The following is a 22263-nucleotide window of genomic DNA, read 5'->3' on the forward strand; positions in this document are numbered from 1 at the left end:
AATGGATGGAGTAGCCAATTAGCAAGACTTCGACAAGTATGGCGACCCGAGGATCGAACATGATGACAATGATGAAGTAGCAACATACACCACAAGAAGAAGCAGGAACACCCTACCTAAAGGACGTCTGTTCCACAGAAGAACTCCATTTGCGAAAAAGAAGGGCAAGAAGATTGTGAACAGATAGCTAGCTAAGATCGATTGTATTTAAATCGTAGCCTTCATTTCTCGATTGTATTTCATGGGTACTTTTTGAACTATCATGAATATTTTTAAATTTCATGGACACTCGATCTCGATCCCCCTCCAGATCCGGTCCCCCTCGCCACCGAGCACCCCCCCAGTCCACCGGCCGCCGCCGCCGACCCCCCGCACCCTCGATTCCCCTACTCAACCGCCGACGCCGACCCCCCGCACCCCGCGCACCATCTTATAAAAAAATAAGTATCAAACAGCTTTTTAAATGCTACTGTCTTATAAAAAAATATTACTGTTATTATTTAAACAAGTTTGAACATATTTAAACACAAATAAGTATCAAACAGCTTTTTAAATGCTAAAAAAATTTGTGGAGCCCACCTCGATCCCCCTCCATCTCGATCGCTATCCCACCTCGCCAGATCCGGTCCCCCTCGCCGCGAGCACCCCCCCCCCCCAGTCCACCGGCCGCCGCCGCCGACCCCCCGCACCCTCGATTCCCCTACTCAACCGCCATCGCCGACCCCCTGCACCCCGCGCACCGTCTTATAAAAAAATAAGTATCAAACAGCTTTTTAGATGCTACTGTCTTATAAAAAAATATTACTGTTATTATTTAAACAAGTTTGAACATATTTAAACACAAATAAGTATCAAACAGCTTTTTAAATGCTAAAAAAAATTTGTGGAGCCTGGGAGTCGAACCCAGGACCTCCTGGTGTGAGAACTGGCTGCTGACCAGTCGAGCTAGTAGAGGGGACTTGATGTGCATCAGTTCTGGTGGTACATAACCTGTTGGCTCGAGTTGAAATAAAAAAAATACTAATGGCGCACCACGGTGAGGTGCGCCATTAGTATGGATATGCTAATGGCGCACCACGGTGAGGTGCGCCATTAGTATTGTGCCCGATCCCCCCTTCCCTCTCCCCCTTCGCCCGATCCCCCCTTCCCTCTCCCCCTCGCTAGTTCCCTCTCCCTCTTGATCCACCGCCGCCGCCGCCGCTGCCCTGACCCACTGCTCGCCCTCGCCCTCGCCCTCTCCCTCCCTCGCCCTCTCCTCGCCTTCCCTCTCCCTCGCCCTCTCCTCGCCTTCCCTCTCCCTCGCCCTCTCCCTCGCCCTAGATCCCCTTCCCCTCTCCTCTCCCGATGCCGCTGCCCCGCCGCCTCGACGCTGCCCCGCCGCCCCGACGCCGCCTCGACGCCGCCCCGACGCCCCGACGCCGCCCCGACGCTGCCTCGACCCCGCCCCGACGCCGCTGCCCCGCCACCTCGACGCTGCCCCGCCGCCTCGACGCGACCCCGCCGCCCGGACGCCGCCCCGTCCACACCACCGCCGCCCGGACGTCGCCGGAGCACCACCACCACCACTCCCCGGCATCCTTATCCTCTCCGACCGCCTCCTCCACCCCGGCCCGCTCCTCCAAGGTAAGCTACCGCCCCGACCCCTATCCCCTTCCCTCCTCCCATCCCATCTCCATATGAGCATGATAATTTGCATGAACAGCCTAGTTCATAAAAGCCTAGTTCATCATATTATAGTACTCATATTCGGATCGGAGAGAGTGTCATTTGGTTTCAATTGTGGGAGAGTTTCTTGCTCTGTACCAGTTGCGACCGTCTATGGTTTGATTAACCTAATGTAGTATCTTTATTATTAGGTTATAATGAGTTAGATTATCCTGAGAGTTAGATTATCCTCTTCAAAACCAGAGTAGTAGAATAATATACAGCATAATGTTATATTTTAGTTTGTAGTAAAATATACAAACTGTCTTGGTTTTGCTTATCCTCTTCAAAACCAACCGGGCCATAATATACATATAGTCTTGGTTTTGCTTGTAGTAAAATGTACAACATAATGTTACTGCATATTGATACTTACAACATCAGGACTTGTAGTATATTTTAGTAGTACAATGTTTAGAAAGGATATGCAGTTCTGTGATGACTATCTTCAAATACTGTTCTGTGAAGACTGTCTTTGTATAATGTTGTAGTATAATATTTGAAGACTGTCTTTGTATACAATTCTAGTATAAAATTATACAGTTCCATGGCTGCTGTTGTTGTGATATTATATTTTAGTATAATGTTATTGCATATAAAATAATTACATAAGCAAGCTGCGTGTTTAGTTTGATAAAGTGCAAGTTTTCTTTTGAAAATACAGTGGCAATGTGACATATATATGGGGTACTGTAGGATTGTTATTTTGATAAATATAAGCCTGATTTAACCGAAATTCAGTAGATCAATTAGTTTATCATGTCGGGTGGACTGGTTGAAAATGATTGACATAGCTAGCCTGATTCCTTTCGTGATTGAGGTGTTTACCGGCAGATATAATGATTTGTAGCTAATGTGGTTATGTTGTTATATTTTACATTTCTAGTACTTTGGTTCACTTGTAGAGTGCTTGTGCAGTAAAAGATATAGTCTGATATTTCTGTTTCTTTTTTGTCAATATGATCTACCTGCTGTTATTCTGGAGCCAAAGTGAAATTGCTTAGTCCATGTGGATGTGGAAACTTAGTTTCCTATGTTTGAATACATGCTTACATTACCCATGAGTCAATATTTTGGCCCTGAAATCATTGTCTGCACCGAGAATCTTAAATTCTCGGAGTGACATGTTTGATTGAATTTGCCATTTTCACTTGTTTAGTAGATGCAGAGAAAAGGAATATGCATCTCATCTTTCTCTAGACCACAGCTTGAGCATGATTTGCCTATGTGAATAGTATTTTTGCCTGCTCTCTTTGCCTGTTGGAACTTGGAAGGGTGAACTGTGGCAACTATATATTTATTTTTCTTCCCAAACAGCTCTTTTGAACCAGTAGAGAGAGAGGTCTGTGCTACAGGGCTAGGGCTCTTCCTCTCCCTCCATTACCTGTGAACAGAATGTATATGCGCTTTTGGAGCAGTGTTTTCCTCTAGGTGTTAGTTTCCAGCAAGAAGATCCCTCGCCGCTGGTTCGAATGTATAATAGGAGTCTGTTTCATTATGCTAGCGGTGTCAACGAGGTTGATGTTGCATAATTAAATTCCCCATGACATTGTCTGCCTTTTTTCTTCTTCATTTTTAGTAAAGTGATGCTGCTGTACTACTTGTCAAGTGATGCTGCTGTACTACTTGTCAAGTGATGCTGCTGCTGCTATCTGCGAGTTGCTGCTGCTAGTTGTGATTTTGTCAAGTGATGCTGCTGCTACTTGTGATCTTCTAAAATGACCCCTTTCTCCTAAAACGTTGATTAATTTCCATTTCGGTTGAGAAATGGGGCACTCCAAGGTCAAGAAAATTAGCAAAGGTCATGCCCAATTTTCTTGACCTAGAAGGTGCCCGATTCTCAACCGAAATAAAAATTAATTTGCTTTAGTGGTTGGATTAGTTTAGTATTTTTTTCACACACTCAGACACCCTTGCTTGCCATGTGTGTGAGAGAGATAGTGAGAGGAGACAAGAAGAAGGGGGTTAGGAAGATGTTGCCTGCTCATCAAAGCTAACCATCTCCCCCTTTTCACCCCTTTTCCTTTGTCTTTTGTGGGTTGCAAGGAAGCTACTGTCTTAGCTAGCTTAGCTTGTGCACAAATCCCAGTGTTACAATCTAGAAAATTAGCCTGCAAAGATAAGGTCCCATGCTGGCTGTACCACTGCATCATGCAACAGTGCCTTCAAGATCCAAGGCAATATCACAAACATCATAGGCAATTTGACCAAACTCACAACCTTGTATCTTTGCAGCAACCAACTTTCTAGACACACCCCTCAAGAACTAGGTTACCCTGAGAACTTGGACTTGGACCTTAGCAACAACACACTAACAAGTTCTATCCCAAAACACCTAGGCAATATCACAAACATCTCTCAATTGTTCCTTGACAATAACCAACTTTTTGGCGACATTCCTCGAGAATTAGGTTATTTGGTCAACTTAGAGATCTTGTTCCTTGACAATAACCAACTTTTTGACCAAACTTTGTTTCTATTTAGAGAGAAACATGGCCCACAACGATGAGGCCGGGGGTTCGGGCGGCAAGGCATTCTGGGAGCTGTCCCAGGAGATGGAGGAACAACCTCACTTGTATGAGGCCGCCGCCTTCCCCACCGATCCTGAGACCACGGATGGTGCCGCCGAGGATGACCACACTGATGCCACCACTGATGGTGCCGCCGAGGATGCCACCACTGATGATGGCGGTGCACGCACAGATGGCAGCCAACCGAAGAGGCAACGGAAGGACCGGCGCCCGATCGTGCTCCGCACCCTCAAGGAGGAAGTTACTGAAGTGGACTCCAACGGGAATCCAACGGCACCCGAATGAATAGTCAAGGGGTACTCGCTTCAGCTCGGGTGCATTGTCCGGAGCACCGTCTCGATCAACACCGAGAACCTGAGGCATCCTGACCGAGGGAATTTGCGCAACCTCCTCTTCACGAAGCTGCACGAACGATACAAGTTCCCCGCTGAATTTGAAAACACAAGCCTCAAAGGGAATAAAGTGAACAATGCTGCCCTCACGAAGATGAGCAAGGCCCTGTCTACTTGGAAAAGCAATGTGAAGAGAATGATCGAGAAAGGTGAGAGTTATCAGAAGATCAAGGAGAAAAATCCTTCGATCACCGAAGATGACTACAACGACTTCAAGATCAATTGCTCGAGCACCGCAAGCTCCCAATCAAGTGACTGGGGGAAACAAATGCGGGACTGAACATAGGGGAACACACACTCGGTCCCGGCGGTTACAGAGTGGCGGAGCCTATATGGGACAAGGAGGACGCGGACCATGCCGAGCAAGGCCTACCGCCCCGCTTTGAGAAATACAGCGGTAACAAGCAGACTAGGAACTATGTCAGGGCCCGGTACAAGGAGGACCCGATAACAAAGGAGCTTACCACGGATCCGAAGACCAGGGCGCTTGAGCTTGTTCTGGTAAGGAATACACCCCCGCGTAATTAGCTCCATATGGTTGCATTCTAGTTAATGAAGCCAAATTTCTAAATGGTTCACATTCCTTCCGCAGGCGACTGAAAGCAGTAGCGCGGAGTCGACTAAGAGCAACCCTTGGGACACCACTCTAAATAGGGGGTTGAATGTAATGAAGAACAAGGATAAGCTCAGTAAGCCGACGTCAGCTGGTCGTGTGGCCGGCAAAGGCTTGTCGACAAAATGGGGGTCATACTATACCGCTGGTGTGCGGAAGGAGAAAAAGACCAGCTCGGAAAGCCAGGCGCGAGAGGTTCAAGAACTCAAGGCACAGGTGGCGCGGATTCCGGAGATTGTCCAAGAGCAAGTGGAACAACGACTCGGAGCGACGATCACCGCCCTTGTGCCTACCTTGATCTCGGGGTTGAGTGCGTGGATTGCGGGCGGCCAACAGGGGCCGCCCCCGATTCCTAGCTTCACGGCCAGCAACTCGCATAATGCGATGGCGGGGCCATTGGTGCCTCCGGCGGAGGCGGCATTGGTGTACGCCAGCCGGCACCTCTTCAGCAAGCGGCCCCTCCGTCAACTGCACGCCTGCCGTTGGCGGTGCCTCGACATTAGCCGAGCTCGACGCCATCATCACGGTAACTAATTAAGCCTCTCTCGGCCGAGGACTTCATCTCCTTGCCTTTGACTGGGCATCCCTGATGCCCTACATGTTTTCGCAGGGCGCCGCCGACGTTCCGTGCACTCTCCTCCACTTCGTGAACAACGAGTGGATCGATGTCGCCAAGGGAAAAATCGTTCAACCGGGCAACCCCTTGTTCCACGGTACCCAGATGCCACCCAACTTGTTTAGGGTTCAACTGGTTCGGGTGCTGCCAGGCTGCGATGACTTGTTACCTCAGATTCGACCCGTCGGGGCCGACGATGAAGACGTGATAACCCTCAGCGCCTGCCTGAGCTGGCCCCTGCTTTGGCCGAAGAGCCAGATTCGTTTGGGGGCGGGGGACACCACCCCAAAGACAACACCGCCAGTCATGCCGGCGCCAAGTCGGCCCCATGGCAAGACCGCCGTAACGGTGCCGGACATCCCTATGCCACTGGATCCAAACATCCATATGGCACAGGATCAGAACGACGACGACGACGACGATGATACATTTGGCAACGTCGATCAGTACTTTGCCGAGCATGGGTACGATGGCGCCTTCATGGGGCCTCCTTCTCAAGAACCAAACCCAACAAAAGACGTGTGTGATCTAGCTCGTACCGTGGAGAAGCCAAGTTGCAACAGGCGCCGTCTGGCGTTCAGCTCTCAGGAGACGCCTCCAGCTGCCGACTTCACCGAGCCTCAGATAGGCGAGGTGCGAAATATTATCAGCCCCAACACACTCAAGAAGGCGGTCTGTGAGCAGAACTCGGTTCCATTACAGGAGAAGAAGAAGGCACGCAAAAGAAAGACTAAGAAGGGTGCGAGCCAGCCGGCACCGAGTACGATCCGTGCTCAGGACGGGCCACTTCCACCGCAGGATATCTCGAGGAGGGTGCATGTGGCGGGTAGGGCGATGCTACCGACAAATATGCTCAATGCTGCAACCGGTGCTATGCGGAGTCTGCATGACAGTGTTCTTGCTTTGGAGAAGCGGCGTCTCAGAGAGAAGGATGTGGCATACCCGGTTTTCGCGGCCAAGGTGCCAGAGGGCAAGGGCTTTGTGGATAACTCCATCGGGCGTACGACCGTCCTGCGTTTTGATGACATCCACGCTATGTTGAACCTTCATCCGCTGCACTACACCTTCGTTCGGCTATTTTCACTGAGTATGGAGATGCGGATCATTCGCGACAAGACCCCGGACATCGTGATAGTCGACCCCTTGTACATGCGTGCCAAGATCTTCGGCAGCGCTGGGGACCGGCAAGTCGCGAGTTCTTACCTCGAAGGCGTCATTCTGGCAAACCAAGATAAGGATAACTTCCTCGTGCCTTACTTTTCCGAGTAAGTCCTCCCCTCAACCGGCCCGTAACATATGAATTCTTACATTTCGATCGTTTTTCTTTTAACATTCCGTGTTTTCTGCAGTGACACACGTTGCATGCTCATCCTCCTAAGCCCCAAATATTCCATGGCCACGTATTTCGACCCGGACCGTCAGTCGAACGTAGACTACACAAATGTCAAGAAGGTTCTTGATGATGTTCTCCCCGGCTACGCCCAATCTGGAGGCACCTTCACCAGGCATATTCGTAAGTACGGCAAGCACGTGTTCTCCCACAATACGACATTCTGCTGCGTCAAGCAGCCGCCTGGCGGTCAGAAGGGTGCCTACTACGCCATCCATCACATGCGGGCGATCGTACGGGACCATCATCAACTTCTGCTACCGAGTAAACTCAAAGATTGGGCCGCGAGCATGTCGGCAATCCAGGACGCGGACCTTCGACAAGAATTCTTTCGCATCCAGTCGGAGTTTGCGGAAATCATCCAGCAAGATGTCCTTCGTACCTCGGGGCAGTTCTACCTCAGAAATCAACCGTCCAACAGTGACATCGACACAATGCTACAAATGCAGGCTGACAACGACCGTTATTTCATGACTCCCACGATAGACGGCGGCTTCATCCACGCTCCGGTCCCTTGAGTCGAGTCAAAAGCAGTGATGCTGTGTCTAGTTCTGAAACATCGATTGGCTCATGTTGTAATTAAACTTTAATGAACTTGTAGTATGTCTCTTTGGTTTCGAGAGTCGTTAAACTTAGATGTAATTGATGCTATTAATGTCTTGCTTTTCTCTTCCGATCGTTCTGTTGCATATTTATATATTGCTTATGTATTGTCTGTGAATTGGTACTAACGTTTCGTTTGGCTAGTGCATAGCGATGCCGACGTATGTCATGTACAAGGGTAAGGTTCCGGGAGTCTACGATGACTGGGAGGAGTGTCGGAGACAGGTTCACCGATTCAACGGTAACAGTTACAAAGGGTACACCACTAGGGCCGAGGCCGAATCTAGATACGCCCGCTATCTAGCGGGAGAGGGGAGGGAGCGTTGAAGGAACCGGATGAAGATGAGTTTCATCGTGATGATGCTCATTGTGATGACCGCAGCTCTCTTCTATGTGATGGTAGTTTAGATGATCGATATCGACTTGTAATGTGAAGACAAACTCGCTACTCGCGGTCTCGAGACTTGTAATATAATGTTCTATCTTTGTTTGGTCTTTTCAATTCGGAGACTAATATGATGAATTGTATTCGGAGACTAATATGATGAATTGTATTCAAAGACTAATCTTCTATTGTATTCGATGAATCTGTTGTTGATGTGTGCTGTCTATATTTTGTCAAATTATACATTTTGTAACCTGTGCAAAAAACAGAAAATAAAAAAATAAAAAACCCTAATATTCATACTAATGGCGCATCACATGATAGTGCGCCATTAGTATGACAAAGCATACTAATGGCGCATCACTGGTAAGTGCGCCATTAATATGCCATGGTTACTAATGGCGCATCCAGTGGTGGTGCGCCATTAGCATGCCAAAGCACCTGGATATACATGGCCCCTGGGAGGCATACTAATGGCGCACCCTGGCCTATACTAATGGCGCACCCGCGGTGCGCCATTAGTATACCAGATACTAATGGCGCACCAGGTGGTGCGCCATTAGTAAAAATTACTAATGGCGTGCTGTTAATGGCGCACCACAGATGCGCCATTAATAGCCATATTAGGTGCGCCATTAGTAGGGGTTTTTCTAGTAGTGTAATACACGTGGCCATGACTCCAATCATGGTCAATCCAGAGTGGGCTAGTAATCTAATCCGGCCCATCAGATAATGGACGCTCCTATCATCTTCCTGTTGAGGGCTCCGTGGGCGCCAACTCAGGCGTTTCTTCAAGGGAGCATTGCTGAACTCTGGGAGGCCGATCCGAACTGGATCCGGCAAAGGGGCGTCCTCTATGTAGAACCATTCCGAAGGCCAGTCTTCGGACGCCTTCTTCGGGGTGCTGGATAGACATCCGGTCCCGGCGATGTGCCATATTTCGGCTCCGCCCACTTGATATATCGACCCCTCATGAGAACGGGGTACGAGGCAAAACAATCTCTTCCACAGCGCAAAATGGGGCTCGACACCCAAGAATAGCTCACAAAGAGCTACGAAGCCCGCGATGTGCAAAATGGAGGCAGGCGTGAGGTGGTGAAGCTGGAGTCCATAGAACTCTAGGAGCCCCCGGAGAAACGGATGTATGGGAAATCCGAGTGCCCTTATTAGGTAGGGGACAAAGCATATCCGCTCCCCTTTGGAGGGGTTGGGGACGCTCTCCGCCTGCTTCCCACCCTTGTAGGTGGCTAGTCCGGCTCGAACCAGAACCATGAAAGCTGGGGGGAGATATCCCTCGGTTTGGAGCGCCACTAGCTCGCTGTGTGGAACTGAGCATCTCCCCCAATCTCCTGGCTTAGGGCTGGGAGTGCGAGAGGAGGAGCCGCGTCGACTATCCATGATGGAATGGATTTTTGTCAGAGGCGCTTCGATGAGAACTTGCGGATGGAGGATGGTGTAAGCTGGATCTAGATCCTCGCCTCTCTTATAGGCGGCTCGTTCGCACGGTTAGGGGGTAAAATGTAAAAATACCCCAGCCTTTCGCATTCGTACGACACGTGTAAGAGGGACATTATTGGGCGTAGAAGCCAAGGAGCGCAACATTTATAAGGAAGCCGGACACTATTCGATGGGAACATGAAGTTTGAAGGAGAACCCGCCTTACAACGCCGAAGACAATATACGCGTCGGACTCGTCGTCGCTGAAGCCCGGTTCGGGGGCTACTGAGGGAGTCCCCGACTAGGGGGTGTCCGGATAGCCAAACTATCATCATCGGCCGGACTCCAAGACTATGAAGATAGAAGATTGAAGACTTCGTCCCGTGTCCGGATGGGACTTTCCTTGGCGTGGAAGGCAAGCTTGGCGATACGGATATGTAGATCTCCTACCTTTGTAACCGACTTTGTGTAACCCTAGCCCTCTCCGGTGTCTATATAAACCGGATGGCTGTAGTCCATAGGACGAACAACAATCATACCATAGGCTAGCTTCTAGGGTTTAGCCTCCTTGATCTCGTGGTAGATCTACTCTTGTAACCCACATCATCAATATTAATCAAGCAGGACGTAGGGTTTTACCTCCATCAAGAGGGCCCGAACCTGGGTAAAAACATCGTGTCCCTCGTCTCCTGTTACCATCCGCCTAGACGCATAGATCGGGACCCCCTACCCAAGATCCGTCGGTTTTGACACCGACAGTCATCATGTTGCATGCTAGTATCGTCAGATTCATATGTTCATGCTCATATTGTGCTAGTTGTATCATGTTCGTGTTGATGCCATGTTGCTATGAAGATATCATGTAAATTCCTTATTAACCTGTAGTTGCCATGCTTTTGTTTTTCTTGAATGCTTCCGGATTATTGTGAGCTTGCAAGTACATTCAATGTACTGACCTGGCGTGTCATGCCAGTTTGCAGGTCATGCCAGATTTGATTTCTTGTTTGATGTCGATCCCCTGTGTGTGAGCTAGGATAAGCGTTCCAGCCAGAGTCCCTGCGGAGTGGAGTTCACTACCGTTGTCATTGTTCTGGTCCTAGAGCTATTCCGCTGCTTCGAGTTGTTCTGCTGCTTGCATGGAGCAACAGTGGTAGGCGTAGTGTCGGCGTGGCGATGTAACCCCTTCTACCCAAATAGATTGTAATAAAGAGCTGGTTTGTTCTATGCTAAGAGTGTCGTATTCCAGAAGACTTCATCTCGATCTCTGGGATGGAATACGGGGCATTCCGGTTTCTCTGAGCCAGGGTGCCACACTATTGTTGCCGCTACAATCATCAAAACTATCATACTACTTTGCTACTAATCACTTTGCTGTAGATAATTAATCTCCAGGTGTGGTTGAATTAACAACTCAGCTGCTAATACTTGCAAATATTATTTGGCTCCCCTCATGTCGAATCTATTAATTTGGGTTGAATACTCTACCCTCGAAAACTGCTGTGATCCCATATACTTGTGGGTTATCAAGACCTTTTTCTGGCACCGTTGCTGGGGAGCATAGCTATATTTGTTGAGTCACATGGGATTATTACCATATTATCACTGTGAAGAATATAAAGGATGCGAAGACTAATATTTTTCCCTCTAAGACGAGGGGAGGTGAGGAACTACCATCCAGCTTCGCTTTAGATTCACCTTCTGTTAATGACACTAATTCTGATACGTCGCAAGTTATTGATGATGCTACTTCTGCTATGGATGCTACTCATCATGATGCTAGTACCTTGCATGATGATGATGTGCCACTAGGTGAATTTCTTGATGAACAAATTTCTAGAGTAAGACAACATGATATTGTTGAAACTGATGATGAGCTTCTGAAAATCTTGAAACACTGATAACTCGCAAGTGTAGGGGATAATTGTAGCCTCTTTCAATAAGTAAGAGTGTAGAACCTAACGAGGACCTAAAGGTAGAACAAATATTCTCTCAAGTCCTATCTGCCACTGATACAATTCTACACACGCTTAGTGTTCACTTTACCTAGAACAAGTATGAAACTAGAAGTACTTTGCAGGTGTGATAGGATAGGTTTGCAAGAATATAAAGAACGCATAAATAAAAAGTAGGGGCTGTTTAGATGAAGATGCAATAAAGTAAATATAGCGAGAGTGGAAAAGTGGTGGTAGGAGTTGTGAAATTGTCCCTAAGCAATTGACTACTTTACTAGACCGATAATCACTATTGCAATTCTATTTGAGGGAGAGGCATAAGCTAACATACTTTCTCTTCTTGGATCATATGCACTTATGATTGGAACTCTAGCAAGCATCTGCAACTACTAAAGATCATTAAGGTAAAACCCAACCATAGCATTAAAGTATCAAGTCCCCTTTACCCCATACGCAAACAACCTACTTACTCGGGTCTGTGCTTCTGTCACTCACTCCACCCACCATAAGCAAATAATGAACATATTGAAAACCCAACAGCGGAAATCCCTCACGCTTGCGCGACATGGAGGGCACAATAGGACAACACCAATAATAAAACATGCAATTCAAATCAATCATAGCAATTCATCAATCACCGGTAGGATAACGAAAATCTACTCAGACATCATAGGATGGCAACACATCATTGGATAATAATATGAAGTATAAAGCACCATGTTCAAGTAGAGGGTACAGCGGGTTGCGGGAGAGTGGACCGCTGAATATAGATGGGGGAAGGTGATGGAGATGTTGGTGAAGATGATGGAGGTGTTGGTGAAGACCACGGTGACGATGATGGCCCCCGGCAACGCTCTCGCGCCACCGGAAGCAAGGGGGAGAGAGCCCCCCTTCTTCTTCTTCTTCCTTGACCTCCTCCCTAGATGGGAGAAGGGTTTCTCCTCTGGTCCTTGGCTCCCATGGCGTGGGAGGTCAAGACCCCTCCGAGATTGGATTGTCTCTCTGTCTCTCTCTGTTTCTGCATTCCCAGATTTTACCCCTTCACAGTTTCTTTTATATCCGGAGATCCATAACTCCGATTGGGGTGAATCTTTCGCCCATATCTTTCACATAAAATTAGCTTTCTTGCAGCAAAAGAAGAGCGTCAACTTCCTTACGGGGTGCCCACGAGAGTCCAAGGCGTGCCTGCCTCCCTGGGGCGCGCCCCCTGTCTCATGGCCCCCTCGGTCGCCGTCTCGCGTTGATTTTACTCCCAAAAAATCACAAATATTCCAAAATAATTCTCCGTCCGTCTTTACCCCATTTGGACTCCGTTTGATATGTGTTTTCTGTGAAACATAAAACATGCAACAAACAGGAACTGTCATTGGGCACTGGATCAATATGTTAGTCCCAAAAATAATATAAAAAGTTGCTAAAAGTATATGAAAGTTGAAGAATATTGGCATGGAACAATCAAAAATTATAGATACGACGGAGAAGTATCAGCATCCCCAAGCTTAATTCCTGCTCGTCTTCGAGTAGGTAAATGATAAAAAGATAATTTTTGATGTGGAATGCTACCTAGCAAAATCTTGATCATATGTCTAATCATGGCATGAATATTAAGACACGAGTGATTCAAGGCAATAGTCCATCATTTGACATAAAAACAATAATACTTAGGGCATCCCAACAAACAATCATGTCTTTCAAAATATTAATGCTTCCAGAACGTTATCCCTACAAAATCATATAGTCTTGTATGCTCCCTTTTCTTAACACAAGGTACCCCTCATGCCTATCCCGGTGTCAGCCAAGCAATTGTTTCATACTTTAGTATTGTCAAACTTTTTCAACTCTCACGCAATACATGAGTGTGAGCCATGGATATAGAACTATGGGTGGAATAGAATATGATGGTGGGTGTTATGTGGAGAAGACAAAAAGGGAGAAAGTCTCACATCGACGCGGCTAATCAACGGGCTATGGAGATGCCCATCAATTGGTGTCAATGCGAGGAGTAGGGATTGCCATGCAACAGATGCACTAGAGCTATAAGTGTATGAAAGCTCAAACTGAAAACTAAGTGGGTGTGCATCCAACTTGCTCGCTAATGAAGACCTAGGGCATTTGAGGAAGCCCATCGTTGGAATATACAAGCCAAGTTCTATAATGAAAATTCCCACTGGTATATGAAAGTGATAACATAGGAGACTCTCTATATGAAGAACATGGTGCTACTCTGAAGCACACGTGTGGTAAAAGGATAGTAACATTGCCCCTTTTCTTTTTCTTTTTTTTGGGCGGGCTTCTTTGGCCCCCTTTTTTTATTTAGGCTTCTTTGGCCTCTCTTTTTTTATGGGGCAATGCTCTATAATGATGATCATCACACTTTTATTTACTTACAACCCAATATTACAACTCGATACTAGAACAAAGATATGACTCTATATGAATGCCTCCGGCGGTGTACCGGGATGTGCAATGGTCTTGCATAGCAATGACTTCAAAACGGACAAGCCATGAAAACATCATGTTAGCTATCTTACGATCATGCAAATCAATATGACAATAAATGCTCAAGTCATGTATATATCTCAGAATGGCTATGGAAATGCCATGATAGGTAGATATGGTGGCTGTTTTGAGGAAGATATAAGGAGGCTTATGTGTGATAGAGCGTATCGTATAACGGGGTTTGGATGCACCGGTGAAGTTTGCACCAACTCTCGAGGTGAGAAAGGGCAATGCACGGTACCGAAGAGGCTAGCAATGATGGAAAGGTAAAAGTGCATATAATCCATGGACTCAACATCAGTCATAAAGAACTCACATACTTATTGCAAAAATATATTAGCCCTTGAAACAAAGTACTACACGCATGCTCCTAGGGGGGAGGTTGGTAGGAGTTAACCATCGCGCGCCCCCGACCTTCACGCAAAGATAAACAATCAAAATACAATGCGCGCCAATTTGGTTACATAGTTAGTAGACCATAAGTGCATGCTTCGGGAATCACAAACCTTAAAACCAATATCCTTACTAAACACAACCATCTACTAGTACCTCCCACATATTATCATCTCTATATCACAAAACTATTGCAAGGAATCAAACATATCATATTCAGTGATCCACAAGTTTATGTAGGATTTTATGACTAACCATGTGAATGACCAATTCCTGTCATCTCTCTAAATAAATATAAGTGAAGCAAGAGAGTTTAATTCTTTATACAAAAGATATGCCCACGCTCTAACAAATATAAGTGAAGCAAAAGAGCATTCTACAAATGGCGGTTTTCTATGTGAAGAGAAACAGGCAATCCAAACTTCAAATGATATAAGCGAAGCACATGAAGCATTCTATAAAGCCATACTCAAAAGATTTAAGTGAGGTGCAATGAGCATTCAATAAATCAATGAAAGACTATCTCATAACAGCATGGTGCATAAAAGAAAAATGAAAACTAAATTCAAAAGACGCTCCAAGACTTGCACATATCGCATGAACGAAACGAATACGAAAACATACCGATACTTGTTGAAGAAAGAGGGGATGCCTTCCAGGGCATCCCAAAGCTTAGATGCTTGAGTCTACTTGAATATTTACTTTGGGTGCCTTTGGGCATCCCCAAGCTTGATCTCTTGCCTCTCTTCCTTTTCCTCATATCGAGACCTCCTCGATCAAACACTTCATCCACACAAAAGTTCAACAGAAAACTCGGTAAGATCTGTTAGTATAATAAATCTAATCACCACTCTAAGTACTATAGAAAACCAATTCATATTTTGTTTTTGCATTGTGTCTACTGTAATATAGCTTTTCCATGGCTTAATCCACTGATATAAATTCATAGATTCATCAAAACAAGCAAACTATGCATCAAAAACAGAATCTGTCAAAGACAGAACAATCTGTAGAAATCTGAACATTCACCATACTTATGATACTCCAACAATTCTACCACAATTAGGAAATGTAAAAAATTTGTACATAAAGACACTGCAAAAGGAATCAAAACCATTTGACGTTCCAGTAAAAAATGTAAAATCGCGCACTACAGCCAAAGTTTCTGTCCTACACCGTACAAACCAACAAGCATTGTAAACATCCTAAAGGCAAACCTTGGCACATTATTTTATACTACAATGGAATTGTACAAGGGGATAACTGTTTTTGATGAAAAGTTTCTGTAATCAAGATTCACAAAATTTCCGTAAGCATGAACAAAGTCCAAGGCTAGCTCCCACTTCAACAATGCTTGTCTTTCTCACTTTCACTTTCCTTTCTCAAAAGTTTTGGGTTCCCCTCTTTATTTTCTTGTTTTTAAACTATATAAAAGCACTCAAGAGAAATAAATGACTCTCTAAAACTTCCGGGTTGTCTCCCTAGCAGCGCTTTCTTTAAAGCCATTGAGCTAGGCATATAGTGCTCAAGTAATGAATCCACCCGGATCCCAAGGTATATGAAAGCCAATTTCACTTAACAATGATTTGTGATTTAGTAGTGAGCACAATGTAACATATATCATGCAATGAAGAAGTCTAACTCTCTTCCTATGCATCGGCATGTCATAAAAGAACAATTCATGCACACAAAGTAAAGGCCAATGCATAGTATAAGCAGTTTCTTGCAATTCTATCCTATTGGACACATAGAGAGGCGGAGATATAGTTCCTCTCTCATAATAATTGCAAGTAGGAGCAGCAAGCACATGCATATTATATCTATCAAAATCATCATGTGCAATGATAAAAGGCAACCCATCAATATAATCCTTAATAAGCACAATTCTCTGATATAGTGTAGTTTGGAGAATTCAAAAGGATAATAGGACTATCATGTGTGCGTGTAATAGCAACAATTTAATGTTTAACATAAGGAACTATAGCAAGTTCATCTCCATAAGCATAACTCATATTGGCATCTTGGCCACAAGCATAGCAAGCATTATCAAAAAGGGGTATTTCAAGAGAATCAACGGGATCATAATAATTATCATAGCAATCATCCTTCGGTAAGCACGAAGGGAAATTAAACAATGTATGAGTTGAAGGGTTACTCTCATTAGAAGGTGGGCACGGGTAGCTAAACCGCTCTTCCTCCTTTTGTTCTTCGCTCTCCTCATCATACTTTTCATCCAATGAGCTCACAGTTTCATGAATTTCTTCTTCCATAGACTCCTGCAAAATATTAATCTCTTCTTGGACAGCGGAGGAATCCTCAATATATAGTTTAACATAGGCATTAGAAGCATAATTATCATAACAATATTCAAGTATGGCAAAAAATATTAAACTTGTAGAGAGTAGCATCATACTTTTCAATCAAAGAAGCAATTTCATAAGCACCCTTAAAACCAACAAATTCTTCAATTTGTTGAACATCATAGTAATTATAAACACCCTTAGAATATGAAGATACGATTCCATTATCACTAAACAAGCATTGGTAGGGAAGGTGTTTCTTAGGGTTTTCAGAACAACAAGTAACATCATATATTTCACATAAAGTCCAAGCATAACATTGCAAACGATGAATTTGATCCAGTAAAAGTTTCCCCTCTTCAGATATATGGTGTCGCACATAACAAGCATGCTCATCTAAAATTTGCCCTCAACTAAGCTAGTGGGGGTTTCAGCACGAGCACAAAGGGATCGAAGATGATCCAAGTAAAAAGCTTCAGGAGTGTGATAGATTTTGAGTGGTTCTTCAATCATTGGTTCAGTAGGTACAACTAATTTTTTTGGTATTTTGCGTTTCCTACCCATAACAAAAGATAAGAAAACAACTAAGAACAGCAAATAAAAATTACTTAGTGATAAAGCAAACAAGCACACACGAGAATATTCACCCCACACTATGACTCCCCGGCAACGGCGCCAGAAAAAAGTCTTGATAACCCGCACGTGTAGGGGATAATTGTAGCCTCTTTCGATAAGTAAGAGTGTCGAACCCGACGAGGAGCTAAAGGTAGAACAAATATTCTCTCAAGTCCTATCTGCCACTGATACGACTCTACACACGCTTGGTGTACGCTTTACCTAGACCAAATATGAAACTAGAAGTACTTTGCAGGTGTGATAGGATAGGTTTGCAAGAATATAAAGAATGCATAAATAAAAAGTAGGGGCTTTTTAGATGGAGATGCAATAAAGTAAATATAGTGAGTGTGGAAAAGTGGTGGTAGGAGTTGTGAAATTGTCCCTAAGCAATTGACTACTTTACTAGATCGATAATCACTATTGCAATTCTATTTGAGGGAGAGGCATAAGCTAACATACTTTCTCTTCTTGGATCATATGCACTTATGATTGCAACTCTAGCAAGCATCAGCAACTACTAAAGATCATTAAGGTAAAACCCAACCATAGCATTAAAGTATCAAGTCCCCTTTATCCCATACGCAAACAACCTACTTACTCGGGTCTGTGCTTCTGTCACTCACGCCACCCACCATAAGCAAATCATGAACATATTGCAAACCCTGCAGCGGGAATCCCTCACGCTTGCGCGACACGGAGGGCACAATAGGACAGCACCAGTAATAAAACATGCAATTCATCAACCACCGGTAGGACAACGAAAATCTACTCAGACATCATAGCATTGCAACACATCATTGGATAATAATATGAAGCATAAAGCACCATGTTCAAGTAGAGGGTATACCGGGTTGCGGGAGAGTGGACCGCTGAATTTAGATGGGGGAAGGTGATGGAGATGTTGGTGAAGATGATGGAGGTGTTGGTGAAGATCGCGGTGATGATGATGGCCCCCGGCAGCGCTCCGGCGCCACCAGAAGCAAGGGGAAGAGAGCCCCCCTTCTTCTTATTCTTGCTTGACCTCCTCCCTAGATGGCAGAAGGGTTTCGCCTCTGGTCCTTGGCTCCCATGGCGTGGGAGGGGCAAGAGCCCCTCTGAGATTGGATCTGTCTCTCTGTCTCTCTCTATTTCTGCGTTCCCAGATCCTGCCCCTTTTTATATCCGGAGATCCGTAACGCCGATTGGGGTGAATCTTTTGCCCAGATCTTTCTCATAAAATTAGCTTTCTTGCGGCAAAATAAGAGCATCAACCGCATTACGGGGTGCCAACGAGAGTCCAGGGCGCGCCTGCCTCCCTGGGGCACGCAACCCTGTCTCATGGCCTCCTCGGGCACCGTCATGCGTTGATTTTACTTCCCAAAAATCACAAATATTCCTAAATAATTCTCCGTCCATTTTTATCCATATGGGTTTTCTGCAAAACATAAAACATGCAACAAACAGGAACTGGCACTAGGCACTGGATCAATATGTTAGTCCCAAAAATAATATAAAATTTGCCAAAAGTATATGAAAGTTGAAGAATATTGGCATGGAACAATAAAAATTATAGATACGACGGAGACATATCAAACACCTACTAGAGCTAGCCCTCCTAGATATGAATTGTCAAAAGTACCGGAAGGTTATGCTATGAGTGAGGAGGCAACTAGAGGTATTCTTGCTTGTAAGGATATAGATAATCTAGAAAAATTATTATGCAAGTATAAAGAACGATCTCTGAATGCTAGACTTAAATGTGAACCTAAGTTTGCCACTTCACATATCTTCATTGATGATAAGGATTACAAATTCTCCGTCGACCTAGAGTTAATTACTTTGGTTGAATCTGACCCTTTCCATGTTTATGAAACTGAAACTGTTGCGGCACATCTTACTAAGTTGAAATACATAGCCACCCTTTTTGCTCACGATGAGAACTATTACTATATCCTCAAATTATCTCTGTTCTCATTAAAGGGTGATGCTAAAGCTTGGTAGAATACTCTTGCCCCTAGTTGTGTGTGTAGTCCCCAGGATATGATTTATTACTTCTGTGAAAAATATTTCCCTCCTCATAAGAAACAAGCTGCCTTGCAGGAAATATTTAACTTTGTGCAAATTGAAGAAGAGAGTCTCCCACAAGCTTGGTGGAGGCTTCTCCAATTGGTTAATGCTTTGCCTGATCATCCTCTTAAGAAATATGAAATACTTGATATCTTCTATAATGGACTAACCGATGCTTCTAGGGATTTCCTAGATAGTTGTGCTGGTTGTGTTTTTAGGGAACGAACTATTGGGCAAGATGAAGAATTATTGAACAACATATTAAAAAATGATGATGATTGGACTCCTCCTGAAACACCGCTAAAACCCACTCCGAAGAAGAGGGTTATCTTATATCTCAGTCCTGAAGATATGCAAGAGGCAAAGAAATCTATGAAGGAAAAAGGTATTAAAGACGAGGATGTTAAAAAAATACCACCTATTGAAGAAATACACGGGGTTGAAGCAGCACCACCACCTAAGGTGGTAGAGGTAAAAAATTCAATGATAGTGATGATCCTCATAATAAAAATCCTAGTCAATGCCTTTATGAGTTTGATAATTACATTAGGAAGCATGATCACCTCAATGCAAATGTTACGAAACAATTGAAATACAACTCTGATATGATTGCTCACCTAAGTGACTTGTTATTTAGAATCTCAAACGATGTTAGAGGTGTAGGAAAGCACACCTCTATGGTTCAAGCTCAATTAGAACAAGTTGTTAAATCTCAAAGAGAGTTTCTTGATGAAATGAACAATAATATAAGTGACTTTGCTATTAGAGTAGCAACTAGAGGAGGTAAAAATGACTCAGGAACCAATTTATCCCGAGGGACACCCAAAGAGAATTGAACAAGACTCTCAAATAATTAAAACTAATGCACCTAGTCCTTCTCAAAAGAAAAAGAAGAAGAAAAATGATAGGACTTTGCATGCCTCTAGTGAACCTGAAGTAGAAAAACCTCCTGATAATGATAATGAAGTTTCTATCTCTGATGCTAAAACTCAATCTGGTAATGAACAATCACCTCCTGATAATGAAAAAGATAATGATGAGGTTCATAAAGACACTCCACCTTATAATAAAGAGCCAGACAATGATGTTGAGATAGAACCAACTGTTGATCTTGATAACCCGCAACCCAAGAATAAAAGATATGACAAAAGAGACTTTGTTGCTAGAAAACACGGAAAGGAAAGAGAACTGTGGGTTCAAAAACCTATGCCCGTTCCACCTAAGTCAACTAAAAATAAAGATGATGAAGAATTTGAATGCTTTGCTGAAATGATTAGGCCAGTCTTTTGCGTACTCGCTTGACTGATATCTTAAAAATGCCTCCTTATGCAAAGTACATGAAAGATATCATCACCAATAAGAGAAAAATACCAGAAGCTGAAATCTCCATTATACTTGCCAATTATACTTTTAAAGATGGAGTACCTAAAAAACTTGGAGATCCGGGAATACCAACTATACCTTGCTCCATTAAAAGAAATTATGTGAAAACTGCTTTATGTGATTTGGGAGCTGGTGTTAGTGTTATGCCTTTCTCTTTATATAATAGACTTGATTTGAATAAACTCACTCCTACTGAAATTCTTTACAAATGGTTAAGAAATCAACTTCCATACCTATCGGTATTTGTGAGGATGTGCCCATTGTTGTTGGTGATGTTACTATTTTGACTGACTTTGTTATACTTGAGATGCCTGAGGACGTCAACATGTCGATTATCCTTGGTAGACCCTTCTTGAATACTACAGGGGCTATTATTAATTGCAATAAAAGCAAGGTCACTTTTCATATCAATGGTAATGAGCATACAATGCACTTTCCGAAGAAACAATTCCAAGTGAATGGTATTGATGTTATTGAAAAATCTCCAACAATCACTATTGGAAGTTTCCAACTACCTCTACCTACTGTTAAAAACAAATATGAAATGCTTATTGTAGGGGACAGCCATATCCTCATTGAGGTAACTCAGTGATTTATGTAAGTTCTTCAGTTTCATACTAATTGAAACTGGTTGTTAATAAGACTTGATCGACATTATTAATGGATCATTTTTGAGAGGTATGAAGTTGATGAATTTAGTGAGCACTACCTTGTGTCCCTACCTTTTGTTTTCTGTTTTTCATAGTTCAATAAAATAGAATGCCATGCTTTGTCTGTTTTCTGAGTTTTCTGTGCAATAAAAAATGGCCCAAAAATAAAAGTTCTCAGAATGCTCTGAAAATTTAATAGGATTTTTCTGAATATTTAAGAATTTCTAGTGCAAATAATATTAGAGGGAGGTGCACCAGGTGGGAAGAACCAACCTAGGCGCGCCAGGAGCCCCAGGTGCTCCCTGATGGGTTGTGGTTCCCATGTGGCCCCCCTCAGTTACTTCTTCCCACATCACCATATGCCTTCAGAAAAAATCACCATTGCTCCATCTCTCGTGTTGTTGCTCCCGAAATCGTGGATTTCGATATCTTTGCTCGAAGCTCCATTTTCCGAACTGTTCCGACGAATTGTTTCTTGGTATGTAACTCCTCCATGTGTCCAGTTAGTTTTTGCTTTAGTGGTATATATTTTGAATAATTAGCTACTCTTGGTGCTGCTATAGATGAGCTTGCATGTTGAATTCTTAGAGTTCTAAGTAGTTTGAATGCTTGCTATGGCCTCTAAGCATCCCTATGAATAGTTGCTATCATTTTTGTGAAGTTTTGTTGAGAAAAATATTGTGGACTAAAAATTTCCAGAATTTGTTTCATAGGAAAAGGATGAGTTCTGTAGGAAGTTTGCTTCCAAGAA

This window comes from Triticum aestivum, chromosome 4B (genome assembly GCF_018294505.1).
Source record: "Triticum aestivum cultivar Chinese Spring chromosome 4B, IWGSC CS RefSeq v2.1, whole genome shotgun sequence".
NCBI classification, from domain to species: Eukaryota; Viridiplantae; Streptophyta; class Magnoliopsida; order Poales; family Poaceae; genus Triticum; species Triticum aestivum.